The sequence below is a fragment of the Miscanthus floridulus genome, chromosome 16 (assembly GCF_019320115.1).
Source record: "Miscanthus floridulus cultivar M001 chromosome 16, ASM1932011v1, whole genome shotgun sequence".
Classification (NCBI taxonomy): Eukaryota; Viridiplantae; Streptophyta; class Magnoliopsida; order Poales; family Poaceae; genus Miscanthus; species Miscanthus floridulus.
The window spans coordinates 11217703-11231065 of NC_089595.1; the positions used below are offsets into that span (position 1 = coordinate 11217703).

General features: G+C 41.2%; 1 pseudogene; it reads right to left on the bottom strand.

Moving 5' to 3' along the window:
- Positions 1–1730: 1730 nt before the first annotated feature.
- On the bottom strand, positions 1731–13116 carry LOC136510266 (wee1-like protein kinase; annotated as a pseudogene).
- Positions 13117–13363: the final 247 nt, after the last annotated feature.

Genomic DNA, 13363 nt, shown 5'->3' on the forward strand with positions numbered 1-13363 from the left:
TGATAGGAATGTTTGCTTTGCATGAATGCTTTTGGAATGTTGTATGTTGCCGTGTTGGTCGCGTTCAGACGGTGAGGAAAACGTTGGAGACCAAGAACTCTTCGATGACCAGCAGGAACAGCACGAGTTTGTGAACCAAGGCAAGTATAACATGGGCCTTCCTTGATGTCCTATTTCACTCTAATCAATTATTCATTTGCATGTGTCTAATTTTGATACCCGTAAGGACATCCTAGTGATTGTTATCCTGTTCCATGTCTCCTATGGGTTAAATGCATATGGGTAGATTGCTAGTGCTCTAACTGAACTTGATATACATGTTGATGAATAATACTATGGAACAAAGTGAGTGACATGATTTATAACAACTGTTCCATAGGGCGAAAGTGCAAATGACCTTTGTTCATGTTGCTCCCGGCCCTCCATAAGGACTTATCTGTCGGCAAAAGCTGGGACTGACAGTGCAACCGGGAGAGTCATATGGCTCTGACTTTAGCTCAGTAAAAGGATCTTTCCTAACTAGTTAGAGGTTACCTTTTTGGCGCAAATGGGGCTTGCCACTTTGGGTATAGGGCTGCCTCTGTTCCTATGAGTATAGCCGCGATGGATTTGTGCCATAGGAAAGGGGGGTCCCTACATCTGCCTGCCAAGGAAACCTAGCGGCCCTAACTTGTTAGGGAAACCTATGAAATGGCTTCATAGTGTACCCTGCCCGCTCACCTTGGTAGTGACATGGGAGTAATTAACCCAGGCATATGGGGATCACGACTCGCGGTGAATGTGCACCACCTCTGCAGAGGATAACAAACTGTTATAACAGCCGTGCTCATGGTTACGAGTGGCCCGAAAAACTCACAGAATAACTGGATACTTGATGATGATCAATTAAGTTGTTCTATGATGAAATATGGTAAACTTGACCCCGATATATAGTCTTATGGGAATTAAATGGGAGCTTAAGCATAACTTGATAATACTTGAGAATAAAAGTTTGACCTATTAAAAATGCTAACTGCAGTAAACCAGAGTCTATCCTTTTTGAGCTTCATAACCCCATGTTAGCTTGCTAAGTACGGAATGTACTTACACTTGTTTATTTTCTTTACTTGGATAAAAATCCCGAATGGGTAACAGATGACTACGGGTATGAGGATTTCCCGGAGGATTATTAGGCTTGTGGTCAACCAGTTGACCTTCCCTGTGATGACGGCTACGAGAGTTTATTATCTTTTTATTATTCCGCTGTGATGTATAAGACTAAGTTTTATTATAACTCTGATGTATGGGACACCGTGATGATACTATTGTAATTTGTCAGCTTGTGTGTGTGATTGATTCCTGGGCACACACGAGTTTTGTGCATTCAATTTTATCCTTAAAATTGGGTGTGACACAGAACCTATTGTCAGGATGGAAACATAACACCTGTTAGCTAAACCGAAGCAGCACAGAGCCAGAATTAATGTTTAAAATAATGGAATGTTTGTTTTTTTATGAGATCAATCTATATAAACAGCTTCACGTCCTTTTCTATTTTCGTGACTGCTTTCAAAGAATAGGACGTAGACTTGTATCATTTTTATTATAATATGGTGGCACATACAGGGGAAGGTTCACATAAATCTATAAGGCAAGAAGAATTATAGGTTGATGGGAGCGACTGATATGAAATCATAGAATGGAAAGAATATTAGGGGACAAAAAAAGAGATCTGTTTTAGTTCAACTCAATCAATCAACAATTCTCAGCGTGGTCATGACCATGTGGGAAGTCCTTGATGTAAGTAGATAATGACCTGACAATTTAATAACAAAAACCATTAATGTGCAGCATGTAAAATCAAATCTTTTGAGGTAACATCTAGTTTGGTAACACAAAACAATTGATGTGCTCTTCGTTGGAGTACAACTGAAGTTAAGAGTAATAAAACACATCACTTTTTGTTACAGGAATAATAACTTTGTAAATCCCTAGGCAAATCAGTTGCATTAACCGGTAAGTGGTAACTAACCTTAGCTTGAACCATGAAAACTGCTTGTGGCATGGACCATTAAAACTGCTTTTGAGGCAGTCCGTAATATCATGGAGTGCTTTAAAGGATTTGTGTGCCTAATACTTTGGCGGCCTGGCATCTTGACCTGGAAAACACTATGAAAAACAAATACATGGGCAGTGGTTAATACCCAATGAATTGGATATATATGTGCAGAGGTAATTTACAAATATATGATGATGCCAAACATTCGAAGCAATGGAGGTAGATGAAGAAATCTGACCTCGGAGAGGAGTAGGCTCGCCGTGCACACGGTTGGAGTAGAATGGGCAGATGAAAATACCAGATAAGCATGGAGCTGCCTTTCTCTCACTGACACTTGGTGCATTAAGTCTGCAGCTGATCATCCTGTTGAGCCTGTTGCAAGCCGAGCCAGGGCATATGTAGCTGAATCATGGAGGGGCGAGCAGCATTAGTGATTAGCTACAACAAAGAATAATTGGAACAACACGCATAAGGGGAGGGGTGAGCATGGGGACCGACCTGGGGTGGATGGCGTCTACCGAGCAGTGCTCATGTGGTGGCTGCGAGGTTTAATTGGACCCCTGTCGCGTGCCGGCTGCGCACTGAAATCTACGAAGTGGACACCTGGGAAAAAAGAAATCATTCTGTAGTAAGCATCAAAACCAAGATGAGGGGCAACAGGTTACTCTTGTGATCGTAGCCCAGCATGACTTTGTCGCAAATAAGAAGTTATGTAGTGTATGAGAAGGATCATCACAATTTTTTCTGTGCAGAGAAAATACATTGTCAAATTCAGTTCAGCAACTGAACAAAACATGTTTTTTTTTCGGTGAAGAAACATTGCGTTAGATTATCCGGTAGAAGATGAAATTGCACTGCAGCAATGAACAAAACTAATGGATATATGACAGCTAACTGAAAGGAGAAAGTAATTTATTGGCTAATGGACAACTAACATCTATGTGTTTGAATGACATACACAAAGACTCGTTTTTCTGAATGCTCAGAGATGTAAATGAGCTTGCAGAACCAAAATGAGTAAACATGATTTTCCTCGTGCCTGTCACATGATGCAGGAGGAGGTAGACACTATCAGCGAGAGGGAGTGGCCCTGCAAATGAATTTTCATGTGCATATCAATATATCATATGGGAAAATTGAGGAAATAAAAAGAGAGAGAAAAAGGAGAGCCTACCTGCTGCTCGCATCTCCCTGGGCGACGGCGGAGGACGCTTGGTGCCTCCCTGCGCCTGCGGGCGGTGGGCGCGGCCGTCGCTGCTGCAGGAGTACGCGAGGACGAAGCGCCGCGAGGGAGATGGCCAGAGGCGGGCCGGCGCTGTTGCGGGGCCGCGGCGTGCCCCGGCCGCGTTGGTGCAGCGTGGCGCAGCGGCGCCCTGCGTGTTAGGTGTGTTGCAGTGTTGGAGGGCCTGCAGCTGTGGAGGGCATCCAACAACCGAAGAAGGATCGGATGGCCGGGAATAGGAACTGTGGATGAATAGGAAGCTGTGAGGAGGAAACGGCAGGTGAATAGTGGAGTTTCACCACGTTTAGAGGTCTTTATTTACAGATAGATAGATTAAGTCAACAGTGAAGTGGTACCTTGAGTAGACATCCAGAAATGCCATATCAGTCCTCAGTGCCTGTTGGGCAGAACTGAAGAGATGCAAATCCAATTCAGTTCATCCTCAATTTGTCAGAGGAACACGACATGAGCTTGACAATGAAGACGTCCCTCAGTTGTGTGTTGTACGTAAGTGGGTTGCTCGGGGGGTTAGTCGTTTGGGTTGCCGTGTTTAGGTTTTTGGATGGTATTCCTTTGATAAACAGTGTATCTATGGAGTATTCATGTCTGGTTTTTCTTATAAATTGGGTTAACTTCTTTTTCTCCCAATAGTGAATAACAGGAGCTACCTATCCTTTTGGGATGTTGCTTCGGGAAAAAAAATAGTCAGATACAAAAGCTACTTCTCATTTATCCAAACCTTATTTCTGCAACTGGGAGACAACATGAATTATCTCACACTACTGCATGTGAAGGGTCACGTCAATACGACACCGGTCAATCGTATGTTGGATAACGGAGCAATTGTGAATCTAAGGTCCTGTTTGCTTCGCTGAAAAAATAAGCTGAAATATTTTTCCGACTGATTTGTTGTGAAGAAAAAAACACTGTTCCGGCTGAAAAGACAAGCGGAAAAGTACGGATTATAAGAAGCGAACATGGCCTAATAATGCCATAATCACTGTACAAGAAGCTGGGAGGTCTTGATGAGGAAGAAATGAAGACCAATAAGACGATCAATTGAATCAGAGAGGAGAGTCTGTACATGCCAAGGGAGTTGCCTCTATTGAGCTTATTACCATTGGGGGCAAAGCATTGGCCATCGCTTTCTTCCAAACTGTGCTAGCTAGCTAGTGTGTGTATATTATATAGGGTTAAGTCCAATTTACACCCTCCAACTTGCAGCAAAGTTCGGATTTCAACCTCGAACTTCAAAACCGGACAACTTTGGCCCTCCAACTCTCGAAAAAGTTCAACTTTCAACCTTCTGGGCGGTTTTGCAGGTGAACAGTACTTTTGATATTTTTGGGAGCGCCGAAATTTTATATTATTTTTTCGAGCATCTTAACGTCCTCAAATGAAAAAACTCAAAACTACAAAGTTGTAGATCTCATCGAGGTCTACAATTTACATATAAAAATTATCTTCATCCGACATCATATTGAAGGGTTTTCTATTTTTTGAAATTTGAGTCTCATCACGCGATAAAATATGGTGCTGAAATTTTATATTATTTTTTCGAGCATCTTACTGTCCTAGAATGAAAAAACTCAAAACTACAAAGCTGTAGATCTCATCGAGGTCTATAATTTACATATAAAAATTATCTTCATCAGACATCGTATTGAAGGGTTTTCTATTTTTTGAAATTTGAGTCTCATCACGCGACAAAATTGTTTCCCGCGTGATGAGACTCAAATTTCAAAAAATAGAAAACCCTTCAATACGATGTTGGATGAAGATAATTTTTATATGTAAATTGTAGACCTCGATGAGATCTACAACTTTGTAGTTTTGAGTTTTTTCATTTGAGGACAATAAGATACTCGAAAAAATAATATAAAATTTCAGCACCATATTTTATCGCGTGATGAGACTCAAATTTCAAAAAATAGAAAACCCTTCAATACGATGTCGGATGAAGATAATTTTTATATGTAAATTGTAGACTTCGATGGGATCTACAACTTTGTAGTTTTGAGTTTTTTCATTTAAGGACGTTAAGATGCTCGAAAAAATAATATAAAATTTCGGCGCTCCTAAAAATATTAAAAATTACTGTTCACCCGCAAAACCGCGTTGAAAGTTGAACTTTTTCGAGAGTTGAAGGGCCAAAGTTGTCCGATTTTAAAGTTCGAGGTTGAAATCCAAACTTTGCTGCAAGTTGGAGGGTGTAAATTGGACTTAACCCTATTATATATATAATCACACAATGATTCAGTGAACGCCTAACTTGTAACAAAAAATATAGAAGCAGCTTTCTTTTTCTTTTTGTAGCTCTGGTTTTAATAACTAACTTAAGTTGTGAGGCAGTACCGTACCATGGGCTGCAGCTGCCGGGTTGAATTGAAATCCATGCGTTATCACAGCAGTTGTAATTATTATTAAGCTAAATATGTAAAGGTTGTCGAGGCAACGATCAAAGACGAGTTGGCAAACTTTCTGGCGTCGTTGAGCACGCGCTCGCCCAACCAGCGACGACACCGATGGACATCGCGTACGCGTGAACAACGTAACGAGCTACAGGCACTGGTCAGTGACTCAGACTCGGCGTCAGTCTTGCACAATGCAAACCACACACCACTCTAGCTTTGGGCCTGTCTCTCCTGTTCTAGCTCCGGTCTTTTAGCCCGGATCCGTTTCCTACACAAAGACGTCAAATCAAATGAAAAAGTCTAATTTATCTCTCTCAGCTATCAAGGTTGTTAGATTTTGCTCCTAAACTCGAAACCAGTTTTTTTTTAATCCCTCAGCTTTTAAAACTGTTTATTTTTCACCTTATATGGTTTTAATAATAATTTTGCTGATGTGATGCCACATTAGGGATAAATCGAACTAAGTTGAAAGTTCGTAAGGTAAATCTGATTATAAAGATTTTTTTTAAATATCCAAAAATCATAAAAATAAATTTTCAAAAATCTATCCAAATATTTTTACATGAAAAATAATGAAATTAAAAAAATCCTAAATCTAGTTCAACTTTAGAAAATTTGTTTTACATCAAAAAATTCTAAAACTAGTTTTGGATTTTTTCCCTAAAATTATGCTTTTATCTTATAGTGCCTAACTTCAAATTGTATGAATCTTGACGGACTAATTTTGGTGCTTATTTGCTAAGTAGAAGCTCTCGTTACCTATTATAGTTAGTCGATGTTGCTCGTGTAGACTACGTAGAAGCACAGTGGAGCGTCATGTATTGGGTGGTGGTCCCCTGCCTAGATAAATTTGAAAAGTACTTGTGTTTGCCTGTGTGGTTGCATGCACACCCTGCTGCACATATGCATGCAAGCACCCTTCGTTTAATATATATATATATTTATGTGTTTAGAATCTATTAAATTTAGTCAAGTTCTAATACAATGAATAGTAGAGCATAGCACGACAGGAAAATATAGATGGTAGCACAGGTAGAATCAAGTAACATGAACATGATTGAGCGACACTGTTCATACTACATAGTATTAAGTATGATGCGGTTACATGATACCTGTGTTGTCATCAAAGTCATTTGGTTGTTAAGTAAACCAATTATAATAGACATCGAGAGCATGCATATGTGTGGCAGGATGCATACAGCCACCTAGGCTAGCTACTTTGAAAAATTATCCTCGTCAGGGGACTAGCATCCACTACAGTCATGAAGACCATTCACAATTCTATGTTATAACAACAAAAACAACAACAACCACCTTTCGTATCCATATAACTTGATAGTTCAAGTTACATATATAAACTTTTGTATCCATAATTCAATAAATAAATAAATTATATATTCCAACCTTTGTACACATCTAGCTTTTAAGTCAGCCTCTAGAAATCTTTAAACCTGGAATTGAAGAACTTTCATTTCAAATATATAATTGAAAAATTCCTGCATCTCTTATCCTTTCAAATCACAACCTTTGCATCCACTATACAAAAAGTTTCAAAATATATATTCAAAACTTTGAACACATCTATCTGTCAAGTTAAATATCAAAACCTTTGCATCCAAAATCCCGAAACTTTCAAAGTTACATATTCAAAACTTTGTACAAATCTAGCTTTCAAGTCACATAATAAAATCTTTGTACTTGAAATTCAAAATCTTTCAAATTACATATTCACAAATCACAACTTCCTGCACTAACCCTTTGTAGCCGGAATAAAAAAAATTAAATAAAATTGTATATTCAAAACTTTATACATATCTGGCTTCCAAGTCACATCGTAAAAATATTTATTCTTAGAACTGAAAACTATCAAGTTGTATAGTTACCAAAAAAAAATCCGCATCTCTATGTTTCATGTTACAGTCACAAAGAACATATATGGATCAAACTTTAGAGCTTCGTTGTTTCTTTTTACCCCAAAAAAACAGCAAAGGAAGCCCCCATTGTTAGGATTTTATTAGAGCAAAAAGAACCAACTATACAACAGAAATAGAACCAAAAACAGCAACCAAGAAGGAAATAGGTAGCCTTCTTTGGAGCTTCGTTGTAAATGGCTAAATGCAGATTAGCAACAACAATAACACATAAAACAGAGGCCTTATAAATTTGAAATATTTAACCTCATAGAATTAGCTAGATCATCAATGAAATTCGATAGAGTTAAAGATAAATCCAGATTGCAGACTTATAATCAGTCACATTATCCAGCTATGAAGAGCATAGCAAAAAAATTTATCAGCATAGCTAAATGTTTAAAACCTTACGCGCTAAACTTTTGTGATTCTGGCTTCAACACTACTAAATTTTTTTGTGAATGTGGCACTATTTGTCTATTTGAGTATGCAAACTGCAGTGGTCTGAACAAGTTAGCATAGTACAAAGTGCAGAGTTCTCAAGTCATCACCCGTAACAAATTTGCATTATTCTAATCAAGTCAGCAGATATTCCCCAAACCAACAATAAATAATTGCTGCTCTTCATTTATAAAAAAAATGGTTTGTCTAATCTCTAATTTTAGTTCCTGCTAAGTGCTACAACCAGTACTTAGCATCACAGGTTATGTTTTATTATTTATTTTCGGAAAAACATGAATGCACACATGGGATTCTCCCAAAAAAATCAACAGAACTTCAAGCAAACTAGTGAGGTACTGGTGTGACATACACATGTTCCATTAGTTGACTTGCTGCTCACTCAAAATCAATCAATTAACCAAGTGAGAGCATGATGGTGTTAGGAATGGCCAACCAGGTTGTATTGTCAGGCCCAAAGGGACAGATATACAATGTACATTATGCAAAGAAGCCCTCCAAGTAGAGGGAAAATACATATACATCCTATACATAATCCGATCCTTAGGAGTAGTCGAGGAGAGAAATCTTAACAAAATGGAGAAGTATCTTATTAGGAAAAAATTATTACCTGCATATATGAAATAAAGGCCAAATATAATAAAGTAAAGCAGCTGGCAAGGAGGAGCCAGTTGTTACACCTTAATTGAACTTGAAACTGTGTTGGGCACACTGAAAGTAATGTGATCTTACTCTCTCTAATGCTTGTAAAGTGGGCCCAGACTCAGGAAGCGGGTTACCTCTTATTAGCTCATAGACGGCTGCCCCAAGAGAAAAGATATCAACCTTGTCAAAGATGGTCATACTTATCATTCAGCATTTCTGGAGGCATAACGTGAATCTCCATCTTCAATTGCCAAACTCCAGTTAATAATTGTATAGCACAACCAAAATTTCCAAGCTTATAAATACCATTTCTGACATATATGTTATAAGGCTTCACGTCAAGATGTGCTATGCCACGTTCATGCATGAAATCCAAGCCTTTGTAGATCTTCAGATTCACAAAGTTTACCGTTAGTATCTTAACCGATATATAGATGAAAAACAAGAGGAAAATGCTTTCTGGTGAAATGAACCATATATAATTAAAAAGGAACAATGCTGAATGAACTTCAGAGGGGACAAAAAACATCACTAATGCATGTATAACAGAACATAGGTTTATATATTTCCTCACTTGATATTAACAACTTTGAAATGGATCTCTTCAATTCTAAAGATTGCACAAGTAGAACATATTTGGAATTTGTAGATCATACACCACAGAACTAGGAAAGTAGGATTTATCCTATATTTCTTGGCATCTATATGGATTTTAGGATTTGACTTTGTATTTGGTCAACAAGCTGGAATGGTACGCTATACCTAACTATAATATCAAACTACCAAATCCATCAATCCAATATCTTATATGGATAGAATTGAGATTTTCTCCAGTTGCAATTTTGTTGCAACAGTCTTCTGGCCAACGCTCAGTGACCATGAAGGAACAAAATTGGTAGACAACAAAATCCCAAACCTGATACAACAGTTCCAGCCACGCTTCAGTGGCTGGTTTCCGATTCATAGATAATTAGATAGGCAGCGATCACAGAGTTCCATCTGAATATAAAGTGGTTCATTCTCAAACCAAGAGGTGAAATATCAAACTATGTTCTCATGAGAACGTGGAAAAACATGGTACAGACATTATAAGTTATAACCCTCATAGCAAATGCAGCTGAAAATGAAGAAACAAAAGTTTAGTGTGTGACCTTAGGCTTCCATAGCTTGGATTTCCTTCACTGCTTGCCTCCTGCAACGGAAGATAAAACATGAAATATCAGTTGATGGACAATCATATTCCTGGTGAAGCACATAGCTTCTATGAAATTACCTTTCCATATCATTATGAAATTGCTTGATACTTCATTTAACAGCATGCAAGCACCCTTCTATCCTGTTCAGAACTTTGAACACAATACTGGAGTTGCCAGAACCCATTTTCTGGGAATTAAGCATGCAACTATATCAGTGAATAAAATCATGAATCAAATTGGATTACTGCAACATATTAGTAATATATATTCAGAGCATACCTCTATTTCACAGAAATCAGTTTGGTAGCGTGCAAGACCATTACCACCAATGGAAGGAGATAACCCTTTATATACATTAAACACAAGAAACTCATTAGCTATGTTTGAGCATTCATAACAAAGACACCGGTGTCGATATTTATTTTATTATACCAAGGCTGAAAAGACTAATAGTAACATATTAGATGTACAAGTGGCTCACACGTGTGACAGGGAAATGTACATACTTTTTGTCTTTTTCAACTACTGATAGCACGAAATTCAAAAATGATATCTGCTGAGTTGCATTGCCTCCCACTGTAAACAGCATCATCTATGCATGGATCAGTATTGAGGTACGGATTCTTGACGCCTGGTGGACATGGAGGCATCACCCCGTTCGCGTGCCCTTAAACCCGGCTTGATCCGCTTCTTTTTTCATCCGGAACAGTGTTTTCCTCTCACAAATTCCTCTAGATTCATCCATATTCCTCCAGTGCTAACTGGAGAGACATAACCACCCCTCTTTTGCAGCGTGGGCTACATTGGCTGCTCTTCTTCCAAATCATCTCGAGTCAGACTGTCAAACTGCACCTGAATAATCTGATGGTTGAAACAAACATGGATTCCATCCAGATATTTGGGACAACAATCTGCAACAGTCGATCAATGAGTTGATTGAGTTTAAAATAGTTACTGATTACAGTTAGATCATTGGATACTGTGGCAGAAACGGTTTCAACATTCCAATTAATTGGTAATCAGTTCGATGGGTGGAAGTCTCACATACCGTTCTGTACACCTTGCTTCGATGGTTCGCTGACTTCTCCGGAGATTTTGGGCAAGGGGTGTTCTCCTGCACAAAAACAAAACCAGGCAAACATTGAGGTGAAATGGAGCTGAACTCAACTCATCACACTATCACTGGAATGACAAATACCCACACTCAAAAATGGGGAAAAAATCTCAACCTCCCCACCTCATCCTCGTCGAACTCGTTGGCCACCTGCGGCATCTCCGGCGTGATGTAGTCTGGGGTGCTAAAAACAGAGGTTAATCTGAGATCAGACAGTGTCACTCAGCAAACAAACACAGAGGTCGGTCCGGAACGTACCAGAAGAAACACTGGCTAAAGATGCAGCAATCCTTGTCCTCCATAGTCTCATCCGCATCCACCAGCGATGCCTGCAGGAGCTGTGGCGGCGGCGGGGCCGGCTCACCGCAGTAGCAGCCCAACCCCTCCCCCTGCTCCCCCTCCCTCCTCTAGGAGCGCATCGAAGGGCGTGAGGCCAGCAGCGCCAGATTCAGATCCGCTGCAGTCGGCCTCATCGACTGCAGTCGGCAGTCAGCGCATCCAACGGCAGCTTCTGAGGCCCTGTTTAGATTCCAAAAATTTTCACCACAAAGTGTCACATCGAATCTTGCGGCACATGCATGGAGTAATGTAGACGAAAAATAAAACTAATTGCACAGTTGGGTGAGAAATCGCGAGATGTAACTTTCGAACCTAATTAGTCCATAATTAGACACTAATTACCAAATACAAACGAAAGTGCTACAGTAACCAAAACCAAAAAATTTTGCCAACTAAACGCGCCCTAAACTCGGTAGTAGGCCGCACGATATCTAGCCCAACTAAACTCAGCCAGGTTGCTTTCCCTCCGCCGCCGTCATCCTCGTCGAGCGACCCTGAGCTGCCGCCTTCCTCGTCGATGACGTCGAGCGACGTGAGCTCCGTCGCCTTCATGTTCGGAGCGGACGCCGCGCTCGTGCTGCTGCTCTTCCACTGCCTCCCCGAGTTCGCACAGGCCACAGGTCCAGCAGGATGGATGGGGCGGCGGCGGGCAGGGGCAGGGCAGGAGCCTCAGGACCGCCATGTGTTGGTTCTCTGATGCTGCCCGTCGTCCGCATGCTGGTCTGGCTCGCGCTGTCGCAACTGCTGCAGCCGAGTCCACAGTTGATGCCCCTGACATGTAGCAACGACGCCGGGGAAGCTGCAGCACCTTTCGACCCTCTTAATGACCTTGCCGTGCAGTCCTCATCCTCACTCATAGCTCTAGAGATTACAAACAGGTTGTGCAGAGAATGGTCGGCGGCGCGGCCAACTGAAATGACAGCATCGAAACTCTTTTGCAAACAAGACATGATCATTATGCCAACAATATGTACATCCAGTCATTCACTTGGGCAATTCAGTGATCACATTCTCAAATTTCCAGTCACAGTATCACTTTACAGTCTCACAATCCTATCTAACAACTCTGTTCTGAAGTTTCAGCTCTGCTATTTATATTGTTGTCTGAACATCTGAACAGCCTGACGAGCAGAACTACGGAACCACGGCTGCCCTTCCCTTAGAATCCAGAAGCACGTGGAGAAGGATGTAGCGCTGGTGGTGCTGCATCTGTACCTACGCGAACTGCTGCTGTATCGTGTACCTCCACGCGGAGCAGTCGGAGGCGAAGAACAGCACGGTCCTCGGAGGAGAGCACTTAGCCATGAGCGGAGGCGCGGCGCTAGACGGCGCGATCCACGGAAGCGAGCACTCAGCAACAAGTGGTGCCGCGGCGTACGGATGCTAGCGGCGGTGGCGAGGTGCTAGACGCCGGCGGCGCAGCAGGCGAGTGAACCTAAGGCCGGGACTCGACGAGACGTGGAGAGCGTGGGCTGTAGTTGGGCCGGACCAGCAGATCGTGAGCGCATAAATGGGTGGCCAATGCTCGCAGACGGAGTTGACGGCACAGATGGCGTGACTGCAGAACGCAGTCGCTTCACGTGAAGTTAGACGATCTGGGACTCTTGGGCAGCGGTCGGAGAGGAAGGAGATGAGTGAGACGAGCGAGAGCTCCCCGTACGGAGACCTCCCCTCGGCCTTCGCGGCCCTGACCGCCGTGGCGCCCCTGGTGCGCGGCATCTTGGTCCTCCGCATCGCCGGCGGCCGAGCGAGTGAGTTGGGAAGGGAAGGCGGCGGCATCTTGCGGGATCGATTCGAACCCCTTACATTGCGCCACGCATCCAATTGTAGTTCCAATAAATTTTGAGCGAATTTTACTTGTGATTATATATATTTATATAAATATGTGCATTCATGATTCACCATCTATAGCCAGTTGCTGAGGCGCAGAGGAAACTAAAGAAGCTGCTTTTTTTGTAATATATAATAAGATACTAAGATACTCTCCATGTAACTAACTACTTATGGATTAATGAATTCTTGTGAT